The sequence below is a fragment of the Manis javanica genome, chromosome 1 (assembly GCF_040802235.1).
Source record: "Manis javanica isolate MJ-LG chromosome 1, MJ_LKY, whole genome shotgun sequence".
NCBI lineage: Eukaryota > Metazoa > Chordata > Mammalia > Pholidota > Manidae > Manis > Manis javanica.
This window is the reverse complement of record NC_133156.1, coordinates 118,760,626-118,776,994: the sequence shown is the minus strand read 5'-3', so window position 1 is coordinate 118,776,994 and position 16,369 is coordinate 118,760,626. Positions and strand designations below refer to the sequence as shown.

The window sequence follows — 16,369 nt, the reverse complement described above, 5'->3', positions numbered from 1 at the left end:
TCTTAAATAATAAGACTTGGAAGTCAGAATTATTTGGAAGTCAGAATTGATCCATGGGGTGCAGAATGCATGCTGTGTTAGCAGGCATGAAAACAACATTTATCTCATTGTATGTTGCCATCAGACCTCTTGGGTGACCAGGTGTGTTGTTAATGAGATCAAATATTAAGAAAGGAATATTTTTTTCTGAGCAATAGTCTCAACAGTAGGCTTAAAATATTCAGTAAACCACATTTTGAACAGATGTCCCATCATCCAGGCTTTCTGTTCCATCTACAGAGCACAGGCAGAGCAAATTTAGTATGATTCTCAAGGGCCCTAGGATTTTCAGAATGATAAATGAGCACTGGCCTCAACTGAAAGTCACCACCTGCATTAGCCCCACACAAGAGTTAGCCTGTCCTTTGAAGCTTTGAAGCCAGGCATTGGCTTCTCTCTAGTTATGAAAGTCCGAGATGGCTTTTCTTCCAATATAAAGCTGTTGCATCTACATTGGAAAAAATTGTTTTCATTATCTTAGCTAGATATTCAGGATAACTTTCTGCGGCTTCTACCTTAGCACTTGCTGCTTCACCTGTACTTTTATGTTACGGAGATGGCTTCTTCCTTAAACCTCATGATCCAACCTCTCCTAGCTTCCAGCTTTTCTTCTACTGTTCCCTTACCTGCCTCAATCTTCATAGAATTGAAGAGTCAGGGCCTTGTTCTGGGTTAGGTTTTGGCTTAGGGGAATGTTATGGCTGGCTTGATCTTCTAACTAGACCACCAACACTTTCTCCATATCAACAATAATGCTATTTCACTTTCTCATCATTCATGTGTTCACTGAAGTAGCATTTTAAACTTCCCTCAAGAACTTACCCTTTGCATTCACAACTTGGTTAACTGGCACAAGAGGCCTACCTTTTGGCCTATTTTGGCTTTCTCCTAAGCTTAATCATTTCTAGTTGTTGATTTCAAGTGTGAGATGTGTGACTCTCCCTTTCACTTGAACACTTAAAAGGCCATTGTAGGGTCATTAATTGGCCAACTTTCAATATTGTTGTGTTTCAGGGAATGGGGGTCTAAGGAGATGGAGAGACACGGGGAACGACTGGATGGTGGCACAGTGTAACTGCCATAACATTTTAGTTTGCAGTTTCATATGGTAAGGTTTGTGGTTAAATGGTAATTTTAACCCCAACATAGTTAAAATGGTAATATCAAAGATCACTAATCACATCATAAAACATAATAATAATTTAAAGTTTGAAATATGAGAATTACCAAAGTGTGACACAGAGACACAGAGTGAGCAAATGCTATTGGAAAAGTGGTACCAATACACTTGCTGAATGCAAAGTTTCTACAAAACTTCAATTTGTAAAAATGCAGTATCTCTGAAGTGCAATCAAATGAGGTATGCCTGTATTTTATAAAAGAAGAAACTGAGGTCCAGAGAAGTGAACTAAGACTAAAGTCAGGTAATACATTACACTATGCTGAAGAATTTTATATTCAGGCTTAGTATTTAAAAAATATATTTGACCCCAAACTTCACATTTGGTTTAGGTGCACTTTATGTAAAAAGAATGATCAAACTGAATTTTAATGTGGAGGGAAGATCACTGACACACCTGGGAGTGGATGGATGAAGTAAGGCAATTAATTACTCAGATTTCTGACCCTGATACCCAAAGACGCATATTTCTTGGAATTTCTTTCAGACACACAATACCTTTTTAAAGCTTCAGGCACTAAGCCAGTTATGGAGATGATAGAGGAAATCAGGGGAAAAAAAATCCTGAAGGATGTTAAGGAACAGATTGTGTTATTCTGTGCCCTGAATTCCCCAAGTTGTAAATCTGTGAGTCACCTTTCATCCTGTGTCCTTCCTCATGTAAGGCTGGAGGCACCCGAGGGAGCAGTGAGCACGTCAGACACTGATGATGTGCCAAAGTCCCCAGCTGTTGCCCCCTCCCAACCTGAAAAATGTGCCTTGGGCTAGCCAATCTTCAAGCCACTATAAATCTAAGCTTCTTTAAAAACTTGCTGCCTGTCCACTTACGTGCGACTTCCCCAGCCTCCATTTCTGTAGACTGGGAAATCTCACCCGGGAATTGCATTCAAATAAACTACCTGGCCCTTTGTTGCTTCTCTTTGCCTGCTTATTTTGGCTAGAATTTATCTTACACCTCACAGGCCCTTGGTCCCACCACCCGAATCCCTCTCTCATCCTGACATCTGTCTTCACCTCATCTGCCCCCATCTTGGTTCATGCCCTCATGTGCACCTGGATCACAGCCACAGCACCCTACCTGGGTTTTTCTTTTGTTTTGTGGTATTACCTCTGCCCAGGCCCTCCTTCTTTTCATTCATTCACTCTTAGAATCATCTTGCAAAAGGTCTGCCTTCAAGACAAAGCACAAATCCTTTTATGTGTCTCTTCCTGGACAGCGCATTCTCTTAGCCCAAAGGGGTACTTCTTGCAAGGCATTCTGACACCTACGTATATGGATGAACTTGCCAGACTTTTTCAGGCCTCTGCATCTTGGTTAATCCTATTTCTCTGCCTAAAATTCATCTACTACCCCTTCCTGCCACAACACTCAGAACAGGCATCTTCTAATCTAAGAAGTCTTTCTGGACACGTAACTATGTATGCCTGCCTCATGATGGTGCTGGCTCAGACTCAGGAGTCTTCTCTGAAATTCCATGGCAGCTCCATCAGGGCACTAACTGCATGGTAAAGTCACTGATCTTTATGCCGTGTCCCCACGGATGCTGTATGTCTTTGTACAATGACTATGTCCTACTTGCATAATGTTAATTAGAATAGATGAACAGAACTGGTAAACATTCCATGTATTAAATACTTATTAATTCTCTTTATCTTTGCACCAAAGCCATCATGCTGATTATATATATTTTTTTTATTTTATTCAGCTGGCCCAATCAGAGTGTTTTTGAAAGTTTAATGGACAACAGTCTTCTAAATAATACCAGCATTGATAGCTAACGTTTATCTTATACTTCCTATGAGCCAGGAACTATAAAGCATATAAATTATGTCTTTTTAACCTTGGAACATTTTGCAGATATGGAGACCGAGGTCTAGAGCACTCCAATGACTTTCTCAAGGTCACCCAACCACAATATGCAAAATCAAGATTTAATCACAGTTTAACTGATGTCCTTTAATAATATACAATATATGGAATACTTAGCATGTCATTTTGTGAAAGAGGATTTTATTTACAAATATCTGACCTCTTTTCCTATACAGTAAAATTCCACTTTAAATGTCTATTCACTGACTTCCATACTTAAAAAACAAGCAACAAGCACAGGATGTATACACTCAAGTTTAATGAGATACATTATCTCATCTTGGCAACATTAAACTAAAGGATAACAAGGTAATAACACATTTCAAAACATATATAAAAAATGGAAACAAAAAGATAACCTTAGAAAACAACAGCATTCCTAGAGCTTTCCAGAGATCCATCAGAGTAATAAAACCTTCAGTTTTATCTCAGTCTAATCCTTACAATTTTTTAACTATATGTGGGGTAGGAGAAATTACTATACCCATTTTGCATGGGACGACAACACTAATGCCCAGAAAGATGGAACTTCCACATCATTTGTGAAAGAGCAAAGTCTACAACTCCTGTCTTGTAGATTCCAGTCCATTATCACTTGACATTAAGAGAAAGAGGAGATAAAGCCTCCTCATTTCATCAGAATGATGCTTTAAGATCACAAAGTCTTTTTTTTTTTAATGAAACAGGAGTGCTCCCTCTTTGCACTCCAGCTTCTTTGTCTTGCAGGGGCCAGGTCCACTCTTGCCAACTTAAAGCCTTCCAACCTCTGCCCCCAGTTCACCCTACCCCAGGCTCAGGAGTTCATTCCTTGAGCCACATGTGTGAAGCTTTGGAAAGCTGAGTGGACAGAACACAGAGTTTCCAATGTGGCACATTAGTATTTTCAAGTTCAACCAGATTTATTTGAAACCTGGTTTATGTTTATACATCCAGTTGGCACCTGGCATTTGTTAAGAAAGGAACTCAGCTTAAAAATGCCTGCCAGCCCTGGGGCAAGTGAAGTCCCACCCACTTAATGAGAAGTATAGCTGCTAGCTAGTCTCCAAGCTAACCAGATGCTTCCAGATGCCACATGCTGCCAACTCATCTACTACCAGAATATTAACAAAGTGTTAACACTTCCAGGATGTGCATTTGGATCCAGATTGCAAAATAGGGTTGTGATACCAGCAAGTGGACTAATCATCCCTGAGCCAGAATCATCTGTTTATGTGGGTCCCCTGACAGTTTGAGTAGCTTTTTCTTTGCATTGTGTCTATATCCCATACCTGCGCATTTATGAGGTATGTAGAATCCTATTACAATGCCCTATGGAGAGCTGACTCACAGGGCACATTTGGGCTCCAAAACAACTTTATATATGCTTGAATGTTAAAGCAGAAGGCATGAAATCAAAGTTATATCAATGGAAATTATATATATTTTCTACTTGCCACTGTTGCTTTGTATGTTTTTACTTACTCCTTTCAAAAATGAATATTTGAAAAACTCACCTAGCTTGGCAGAGAAGGTCGATGTGTGTGCCCTTCAATTTTTCCCAGTAATGAGGTCTCTGTGTGCTGGGTCTCTTCATATCTTGTGAGATCTGAAACTCCTACTAAGATGTTTCAGAACTGGTAAGGACCTTCATATCACTTAATATTCTCTTAGACATTCACTCTCTGGCAGCTGTAATGTTCCCCAAGCAGCAGCATGATTCATCCTTGGGGTAGTGGGTATGATAAAATACTCAAGTATTTTTACAGCAGAGATAAGAAGCTAAAAAAACACAAAAGTTATATCTTTCATTTTCAATTATATTTTTAACACAGCAGAAGTTTCCCAGGGGGTGGAAGAAACTTTCATTCTAATCTGATTTGTCCTGACCAATAGCATGGGTTTTGCAGGAAGGACAAGGAAATGCAGGCTAAATCGGAGGAAATTATCTCTCAAGGATTGTATCTGATTTGCTCTCTTCTCTACTGGGATGTCTTAATTTTGTGCTACCCTGTAAATATCCTGTTCTCAAAGTGGGTAAGACTCAAGAAAGTTGAGAGAAATTTACTTTCTTAAGAACTCAGAGAATTAAAATAAAAAATTCTTTGCAAACAAATATATCCTTTTCCAGAGTATCCCACTTCAATTTACCATAACCATCTGTCTCCTTTTATTAAGTGGGGTACACAGATGAGACTGCAGGTTAGTACGACCAGGTAAATGAGTCGGGTGACAACTGCCTCCCTCATTCCCCTGCTGGAGGAGATTTCCCAGAAAGTTTGCCTAAACCTGGTAATCCCTGTTCTCTTAACTGAAACTGGTACATAGAATCAATATTTCTCCTTCCTAACCTGGCCACAGAAATTATTCTTTACAATGTATGATGCTTGCTTATATTTAATTTAGCATTTTATCACTTACCTATGCCTCTGTGTGTCTTGCATAAATCTTGAATCCCCCCTTGTTACGGGACCACATCACATAATGCTTTTGCTTCCCCATCAAGGGAGACCCCAGGGAACAGAGAGATCTTGACATTTAATGAATTATGGTTAAATCAAATTTTCCCTTAGTGCTCAGAGAGTATATATGGTTCTTTTAAGTACAGAAGTATTTCTTTTTCGTCAGTGAGGGAGGGGAAGAAGACAGAAGGGAGAGGAAAGGAAAGGAAGGTAATTGGCAGGGAAGGGAAAGTGGAGCAGAAAAGGAAAGATCCCATATCTGTCAAGCCACAGGCTGGATACTTAGATATTTAATAATCTCAACAAGTCTCACTATTGTTATCTGCATTTTAGAGATGAGGCAACTGAGTTTCCAAGAGACTTAAGTACCAGCTGAGCCAGAACTTGATTTCAACAGCTTTATATGCTCTTTACCAGATGAGGCCCCAGCCTCTCCTGAATAACAGGAATCCAAGAAAGTACCTTAACATCGCTTTACATGCTCCTATTGGTGGAGAGGTCATGTAGAGAACAGAATAATTAGAGTATAAAAAATTGGAGAAACTCTCCTTTTTGGAACTCCGTACACATAATCCTCTCTAGGTCTTCATATCTTTAGTCCTTATGTTTTCTTTGTTTAAACGCCTTGTCTCAGAAACAATTTTAACATGGCCATGTCCCCATATGTTCTTCTTCCTTCAAGAATCTTTTGCTGCCTAAGGCCTACAGAGTAAAGTTTGTAACCTTTTCTCTGTAACACCTGAATTCTCGTTCTTCCTTCCTCTCATTCCTCTCGCCACGCCGTCTTCCACCTGACTGGACACCAACAAAGGAAATCCTAAGGCAGTATTTTTTTCCCCTGTACATCTCCCACTGTAATTTATAAAATTGTTGATACAGAACATGTTTTAATCTATCATCCATATTCTTTCCAAATTGAATTTTAGCAGTAGTAGTAACTTGTTCAGGCTCTCATTTTAAGAGCCAGACTTCATTTGTTCAACAAGTGTCCATTGAACTCTATGGTATGTTAGATAGTGTTCTTAGTCCTACAGATTTAACAGTAAAGAGCATTGAAGTAAACAAAAAGAACTCCCCTTAAAGATGACATGAAGTCATAGCACTGGCATCTCCCATGTTATGCCTGCAACTAAAAATCATGTATAACCCTTCAAAATTCATCCTCTTATAGCTACAAGTAGACAACTAGAAGCAATCATGGTATGAAAGACATATTTAACCACAGAAAAAGTGATAGATCTTTTATTTATTTTTTATGTAAACAGAGGAGCTTGATGTAGGGGCAAGACTATATAAGCTAGAGCGTAGAATATTCAGAAGACTTACTGAGATGCTTCTGAAATATACTAAAACCATCTATTTCTGAGACTTATTTGTCCTTCAGTAAGAAAGAAACCAGGGTTCGGTTTTCCTCATCTGTACAAGGACAGCTTTGGAGCAGATAATAACACCCCAAATCTATAGAATGCTTCATTAATTACAGAGGATTTACACATTCATTGTCTTCTTGCATCTCTGCAAAATGTGTGAGGCTAGAAAGGTAGGGACTGAATTTCCATTCTACAGATGCAGAAAACAAAGCTCATAGAAAATACACAGAAGATCACATTGGTGGGAACTGGCGAAACCAGGACACAAATCTGGGCCTCTGACTCCACATCCAGGGCTCACTTCATTATGACTGGGAAGGCTACATTATTTCAGAGCTATAGGATGTAATAATTTGTAGGTTTTTATAGGCTAAGAATTTTCTAGAAATAGTCTTTGTAAATTTAAAACTCAATGAAAGACCTGCCAAATATAAGACTCTAGATTGTCACGTCTTATTCCTGTTTCTCACATTTTTTGCATATTTGTATGCAATTATCAAAGATTACAATTTGATGAACCTCAATCTGGAAAGACTTTAGAGAGTATGAGAACTCAAATATCAGTATAGCTTTCTCTTTTTATAATACAGCACTTCATGGCTCACTTGCAATCCCTAATTCTACTCAGAGTAGAAAGGTAGCCAGCGGAGATAGAAGCCTTTGGGGAAAACACTGCCTATGCCTTCCATTTGGACTTCTTTGTTTAACTAGCTTTTCCTGCTGTTTAATAGGATTTTTAAAACAAAGAAAAAAGCATCTCAAAGTGGTGGCAAACAGTAACTGCCTCTGCTGAATAGTGGACTTAGCTCCTGTGGAAATTAGGTTCTGGACTGAGTATCCAAACCATTCTCTCCTGCCTAGGCCTTAGATTCCTTTGTTAAAAACAAGAGTAATATTTCCAACACCTGTCACTTGACCTAAAGGAATTTTCATCCTTACAAAGAAAACAATACCTGTTAGAACATGTGTACTGTATACGTCACCAACACTGGACCTGAGTTTGCAGGGTTGGGCAGATTGTTTCCCCCTGCAACTTCCTAGTCTATTCGTGGCTGCCGTTGTTGATGGTCACACATTATTCCAGACTTGTACTCTTTGAAAAGGGACAAACAGACATATAATTCCTCACTTTGGGGTGGCACCAAGAGTCTCTTTGATTGTTTTGTCACTTCTGTAGTGCTGTAAGACTTTCAGTCAAAATGGCCAGTGACCACTTATTCATTGGTCAGCCCATGCATCTGAAACAATCCTGTCAATTTTAGAAGATATAAACCACAACTCATGTATTCAAGAAATTCACCTTTACTTTCCTTAAACCAACTTAAATCTGACCCTTAGTTATTGCATTAGGCCAGTGGATACTTCAATTGTACAAAAAGACTGTCCTGTTTCCTCTCCATGCTGATCTAAGCCCTCACAGTCCCTCTAAGCCAATAACTGCTGCATTCTGTGGGGGAAGGTCAGGGGTCAGTGTTGGGCATGCTGAATTTGAGAAGCCTGTGCAGCCTCCCAGCAGAGATGCTGGCTGAGCAGGTGCATGAATGAGTTTGGAGTTACAGCAAGTTGAGCTCTGGATTGGAGAGGGGCATCTGAGGGTGCTCATCATCTTGCTGATGTGAATTCAGAGTAGTGGATGGCACACTGAGATGGAATGGAATGTTTTCCAAAGTTGGTACTCAGGCTAAGGTTCAGGGTCACTGGGAGAATTTCAAAGCCATAGGCTTTGGAGGCAATCTCTCTCTGTCCTCCAAACCATTCCATCGTCCTGTACCCTAGCTCACTCTCTTCAATTAAATGGATTTGGCTTTCACAAAACATGTGGAAGTAGTTTGGTTTCCAACAAATTTTGCTTCCTGCCCTGCCATTCCTGAGGCCTGAAAACAAAAACCAGAGGGAGGGAAAATGGGGACAAGAGAAATAGATAATCTTATTATATTATCCTACCATACAAGCAGAGAGGAGACAATAAAATCAACCACCAATTGTATTTCTTATTTTGATTCCCCTCTCTTCACCCCATTAGTAAGGAAGGGATTCCTACCATAGGGTTACAGGATTACAAACACAACATCTGACATTGGAAAGATGAGACGTACAGCAGCTTATTAGTCACATATACTTATAGCACAGGGGAAGAGGACAAAATATGCCATACAAGACTGCACAGGGGGTTGCACTTAGGAACTGAGTGAACAAGCAAGGGTTATCAGAGGCAAACGTTGTAGTAACAAGACGGTGAGTGACCTCTGATTCCATGGGATGATGTGATTGGTTTGTTTTAATGATTTGACAGCCTGGCAAGGTGGGGCCATAGTGCAGTAGGCCAGGTGTCTTACAAGAAGAAGAGATAGCAGAGAATTCTTTGTTTCCCACAGCCTCCCTCCAAATGTGCACAATGGAAAGATCTTGAGAAGACACAGCAAGAAGGTGACCAGACACAAGCCAAAAAGAGAGGCATCACCAAAACCCAAACTTCCTGGCACTTTGACATTGGCTGTGGGGCGTCCAGAACTGGGAGAAAATAAATGTCTGTTGTTGAAGCCACTCAGTCTGTGGTATTCTGTTATGGCAGCCTGAGCTGACCAAAAAAGACATGTTTATGGATAAAATAATTCAATAGTGTTAAGATGTCAGTTTTCCCCAAATTGGTCTAGATCTGACACAATCCCAATCAACATCTCAACAGGACTTTTTGTGGAAATTGGAGAGCTAATTCTAAATGTATATGCAAACATTAAAGATCTAGAATTGGCAAACTTATTTTGAAAATGACATAGCTGAAGATCTCATATTAAATAATTACATCATTTAAAGACTTATTATAAATCTATAGCACTCAAGACAAGTGAAATATTGGTACAATGATTACCATTTATATATAAATAGATCAGAAAATGGAGTCCAGAAATAGGCCAATATATATATATATATATATAGATATATATATATATAGATATTTTATTTCAACAAAGATGCCACAGTAATTTTGTGGTGAAAGAATGGTCTTTTCAATAATTGGTGCAGAAACATTTGGATATATATGTAAAAATACAAAACAAAACAAACAGGGCAAACAAAAACCCAGCCCTCATTTTACACATACAAAATTTAACTCAAAATTGATTATTGACCTAACTATATATGGGCTGAACCCACTAGAAGAAAAGTTGAAGGATATCCTTGTGTCCCTAGGTTTGGCAAAGATTTCACACAAAAAATCAATCATATAATGACAAAAAATTGGCAAATCAGACCTCACCAAAATTAAAAACAAACAAACAAAACTGCTGCCTTTTAAAGACATGTCAAGAAAATGAAAAGAAGGTATTTTGCAAGACACGTATTCAACAAAATATGTGTACCTAGAATATGTGTAGAACATTTAGAATGCATTCAAAGACAAACAACCCAATACAAGATGGGCAAAGGGTTTCAAAAGACCTTTTATAAAGAATAAACTGGCAAATAAGCACATGAAAAGATGCTTAACACATTAGTCATTAGTCACAATGAGATAATATTATATACCCTCTATAATGGCCTAAATTAAATGACTGAAAAATATCAAGCATTAACATGGCTATGGGACAACTAGAACTCTCACATATCACTTGTAGGAATTTAAAATAAAACAATGACTTGGAAAAAAGTTTGACAGTTTCTTAAAAAGGTAAACACCCAGTTACCATAAAACCCAGGAATCCTGTTCCTAGATAGTTACCCAAGAGAAATGAAAACATCTCCCCACACAAAGATTTATACTTAAACATTCATAGTAGCCTTATTTATAATGGCCACAACTGGAAAAAAAAAACAAATGTTTATCAAATTGCAATACCCATATAATGGAATATTGCTCAGCATATAAAAGGAAACAATTGATATATGCAACAACATGAATAGATCTTGGATATGAAATAAGCCAGATACAAAAGACTACAGAAAGTATAGCTCCATTCATATGAAATCCTAGCAAAAGGTCAAACTAGATTGAAAGAAAGATGTCCATGGTTGCCACAGGCTGGGGGTTAGAGTTTGAGTATTGACTGACTGCAAACAGGCCTGAGGGAATGTTTTGGGGTAATGGAAAAGTTTTCAAGCATGTTTGTAGTGGTAGTTATACAACTCTCTATATTTTAAAAAACAATGAATTATAAAATTGCTGAATTTTAGACTCTGTTAATTGTATGTCAGTAAATCTAATTTAATGATAATAAAAAAGCTTCAGGAAAGCTATTCACTCAGAAAAGAATGATTATGTTCATATGCACAGATACATTTAGAATAAAATATGACAGATAGTTTGTCAAAAAGCCAGTGTGCATTAATTAATGAAAAATAGAACTTTATTGTTTTCATCTAAAATTTAAGTTTTGAAATTTGAAATTTACCTTAATAAATAATTATAGACGTTCAAGTTATAATTATAACTAAGAAAGGGCAATGGGGATAATTATGGAATAATATTAATATGCTTTTCTTTTTCCACCTTTTCACAAGCTTTTTTTAGTCAGGCAAAGACATTCATTTACCTTAAGGCTGATAAGAGTTGTTATAGCAGGAATTCAAATACAAAGAGCTAATATGCAGCATAGGATTACTGAAAAAATAAGCAGGCTTTCTCAATTTCTCCTACTCTAATTAACTAACAGGGTACAGGTCTGATTGACCTGAAGACACAGGTAGAAAGACCTAAGGCTATAGCACAGGGGAGAGATACAGAATCCTTGGGAAGAAATGGAATAGAAGTAATGGAGGGGAAAGAGTGAAGCGGAAGATTGAGGAAGATACGAAGAGTTAGAGCAAGGCAGGCAAATCCTAACACTGTCACTTTTCCCTTCTTGGAATCTGTAGGGATCTGGGGCATATGGAAAAGTCTCAACAGGGACGGAGGCACCTGGCAACACTGGGCCCACTTGTGAGGGAGTAGTGCCCTGCAGAGCTTGGTGCCTTGGGTAACAGAGTGTGGTAAACTAAGTGCAGCATTCAGAGAGGAAACTGCTTAGACAGTTAAGGATATGGTAATACTGCTGCTTCCCCAAGGCCTGTACAAGAAACGCAGATCTAGAGGGTGTCAAGTGCCCTGGCATGGCGGACCCGGAGGCTCAGAGAAGAATGAAGGATCTGCAGAGATCCAGAGTTGAGAAAACAAGGCTGCAGTATGCAAGAGCTTTGGCGCTGGAGAGAACAGCTTCATTAGGTAACAGTCCCTGCTTTAAGAAAAAAGAAACTCTGGTTGAAGAGATAAAACAACTTGCCTGCAGTCACACAGTGAGCGGAATCAAAGCTATCAGGTGGACTGTCCCCAAGCTCGTGCAACCCTGAATGTACATTTACAGCCATTTCTTGGTGCTAAATCAATTGTGAAAATGGCAAAAATACCAGAAAAATCACTTTTAACTCACACTAGTTTTTGTTTTTGTTTTCTTTTTTGCAAAAATGCACCCTCCACAACAAGAATCTTAGGCTGGAGATGAATTCTAATCCAATCTTAGAATAAATTTTAATACTCAGTACAGAAAGGCTGGGTTCATTATGCTAACTGAAACTTTCTATCAAGTTCAGCAGAGCAGCCTGTTTTTAAGGCTATATAACCATCTAAGACGAAACTCTTACCTCTTCCAAATACAGTGTAATTTGACAAGACCACAAAGCTCCGGGCTTCAGCAAGAAGCTTCTTGGTTACATCCCACTTTGCCTTATGCATTCAGGAGGTACTACTATTAAAATATCGCCCAGCCTCAAGAACCAGTGGCTCTCCTCCCTGCTGCTATGTGAAGACTCAAGGCTCTGCCAGGAAGTTGTAACACTACATGGAAGAGAGCCAAGCCATAGGCTTTTGTTAAGGCTCAGGACTTCATCCACAAAAGCCTAACTTGGTCCAGCAACCATTTGGGCTGGAAGCATGATGTCAGAAAGATTCCTATTTATTACCTAACTGTAAACTACAGAAATGTTATGCCCTCACTGCAGAATATAAATTATTGCTACATCTTGAATGGAAAAGAGATAACTGTAAGACAAATCCTGGACAGGATTTAGAAGCAATCAGTCAACAAATATTTATTAAGTGTCCGCCATATTCTAGGCAATCCACAGATGACATTTATCCTTGACATCCTTCCATCTCTTTTTTAAATATTCCCGTCCTACAGAATGGGGCTTCAAATGCCTCATGCTCCCTTGTTGACCTGAAGATCCCCTGAGCCTCCTATCATTTTACTTCTCTGATGAATATTTTGCCCATAATAAGGAATTCCATAAGATCATCTTACTGAAACATGAATCTCTTTTGCAACAAACTGGGGGAAATGTATTGGCAAAACAATATTGCAGGGAAAGTAGAAATCCTTGATATATGTAAAACACTTAGACATTGAGTAAAAATACTTAGTTTCAATAAATAATTAAAATAAACAATTTTCATACACACAATGTTAAAAGCTCAGAGTATTTGAATAGATGAAAAAATAAACAAAAAATAAAGCAAAGAGGTGATGCTAATGTTTTGTTCTTCACTGTGTTAAATTAGCAGCTTTCTTGCTTTTGTCTGTTTGTTTTGATGTGAGTATTCAATGCAGAAAAGGGTATGATAAGCAGGTACACCGACACACTGCTTGAGAGAGTACACATTGACGTAATTTTTCTGAGAAGTAGAAGCCCTATAATAAATGGCTTAAACATAATTATTACAATAATAACATTTCTGAGACTCTATTCCAGTAGTAATATGTAATTGAATTAACAATTGTACACAAAAATACTTCAGATTACGCTGATTTGAAAAAATAGAGTAATAAATTGAAATTACTCAAATTGTCCTAAAGTGAGGAAATGATACAATTATATAAGACTCCTCTGCACATAAATAGCTATTTATAAAAAAATGTCTATTAACATATAGTCCTTTACTAAATACAAAAGTAGTCTTAAACTTATACTTAAAATAGTATCTGTACTCTGTAAACTTTGAGTAGTCTATAAGGACATATATATATTTAAATCTATGTATGTGTTGCCTTCTAGGATTATGGGAATTTTTTTTTTTTGCTTTTATATTCTTTTTAAATCTCCCAAGCTGATCATTTCCACCATAAAACTGCTTCTTATACCAGCTCCAAGTTTTCTTTTTGGCAGCACCTTCCTCCCAGGGAACAGACACAATAACTTACAGTCAGCATTGGTAACATCACCTCTTTGGGGCAATAAACTAACTGCTAAAGAGTCTACATTTTTTGAAAAATACTCAGTTGGAGCTTCTAGTATATCCTCTTTTCTGAATTTCACATTTCACTACCTTTTCTTATGAATTAATGGGAAAACTTACTAAATAATCTCAGCAGCAAATTTCACTTTCCTCCCACCTGATCTTCAAAACTACTTCCTTATTAATATTCTTAAATTATAGCTCCGGTCATGATCATTATAAAATGAAAAAATACATACACTATTATATATATTATATACATATGTATATATATATATGAAATGAATACATAATATATAATGTAATGTGTATACACATATATTTTAAATGAACATATAAAATAAAATATACTTGTTTATTTTCCATTGAAATAGTAAAGACTAAGTTATATAAAGGGCTCATAAAATATGAAAAATATAAGCACTTAATAGAAAAGGGGACAGGCAAAGAGACTTTGTAGGAAATTTGTAATTAAACAGAAACACACACATACAAATATATCCATATATTCTTTCAGTGGTCGAAAAACACTTGAAAAATAAAAAGTCTCACAAGAGTTCAGATCCAGGAATATGATATTTCTCCTATCCACTGATAACACTGGAAGAAAAAAACTAATAATAAAAATAAAATAACAAAATAGGGTGTGATCTGAGTAAGCTCCTCTGTTTGGATTGTTTCATCTTTAGCCCACCAGTATTCAGAGAAGGGATCAGATGATTTCAGTTGAAAGAGAAATGTGGGAGGAAAGTCCAATTTTCTGAAATCAGTGAATTTTTCATTTGAAAGTTACAACTGAGAAACTTGGGGAATCTACCAGAAAAAAACTAACATCTCAGAACTGGCTTTCAGTTCTTTCTACTGGAGGAGAGTTAGTATTAATGTCTACATCAGTTGGAAATAATTGAAACAGAGAACTCTAAACTGGCGAATTTATTTAAAGAATAGTGCATATGTATTTCTTGGTGAAAATTCTTTCCCAGGTTTATGTATTTATGTGGGTATATGTTTACACTGGAAGATGACATAAAACACATTTCTTACAGTAAGTCATGGTAAAAAAAATTGTTCAAAAGCTACTGTGTGACAGAAATTCTTGCACTTGGATATTGAGAGACTTACAAAAGAATATAGCAGTTCAATTGTATTAAAGGAAAGCAATGTAAATGCCTTCCAAGTACTGTGGTATAGCAGGTAACATCATATTTCTCAGTCCATACTGGGCAGCACATGGACTACAGTTTCCAGTCTTGTGATGCCATCTAGGAGGGACCATATAATTGAGTTCTGTGTAAAATGTTGGGGAAACTGTGCATATCAGTTTTAGTCATGGTCATAAATGCCTCATGCCATAACCTTCCCTTCTTCCCTCTGTCTCCACTCTTTCACCCTCTGTTCTTCCCCATCTCTGTCTCTGTTCCTCTCTCTACCCCTCTCTCTCTTTGATTTAATAATAATGCTCTTTCTTCTAAAATGGGTAATGGATGCATGTGAATTTTATCTCCCTTTTTATACCTTGCATATATTTTATATTTAAAAATTTTATTTCTACTTAGTATTTTATATTTTTAGAGAAGAGTAACTGAAAATCAGTCCAATTATTGCAAAATAGGAGAAAGAAGTTTCCAGTTAGCAATTTCTCCAAAAGAATTTGGCAAGAATAAAGATCACCAGACAGACTCTAAAGAACTATACTATGCAGCCAGTAGAAATTGCAACAGAATTATTCTGGAGACACAAAAACATATTAATCAAAGGTCTCTTGAAATAATTAATTTACCTTATAATTTGCCTAAAATTGAGGAATCCACAAATATATCTGCTTAACTGAGATACGGTCCCCAAATGGAGAAATAAAAGCATAAGTTAACTGAATTGAAAGTTCTTATAAAACCTATTGGGCTGAAGAAGATGACTGGAGAATAGTTTTCCTTACAAGTTTTTACAATAGCACTTAGAAAAATAACATGTCAGAACTGAATGAACTCCTAAACGTTCCAGATGAATATTTTCAATCTTGCCTACTATTAGAATTGCCTAGGCAGTTTAAAAAAAGAGTCCTAAAGCTCAGGTTGCATCAGAGACAAACTAAACCAGAATATCTAGGGGTGGGACCTAGGCCTCGGTGTTTTTAAGAACACCAGATGATTCCACTGTTCAGCCAACAATTATTCCTTCATTTCACTGTCAAGGTTATAAGGGGTGGATTGCATTGCATGAAGTCGCTCAGCTGGTTAACTGTTCCGTCTTCTTTCTTCCACTTTT

General features: G+C 37.4%; 1 long non-coding RNA gene across 2 annotated transcripts in view; it reads right to left on the bottom strand.

Moving 5' to 3' along the window:
* Positions 1-5,938: 5,938 nt before the first annotated feature.
* The window catches only part of LOC140848926 (uncharacterized), a 35,272-nt gene continuing 24,841 nt past the window's right edge, over positions 5,939-16,369 (bottom strand). The window contains exon 3 of one of the 2 annotated variants that reach the window (XR_012130237.1): positions 5,939-6,322. This is a non-coding gene — a long non-coding RNA (uncharacterized lncRNA). The remainder of the gene's footprint in view (positions 6,323-16,369) is intronic. The other variant, XR_012130235.1, reaches the window with a different exon arrangement.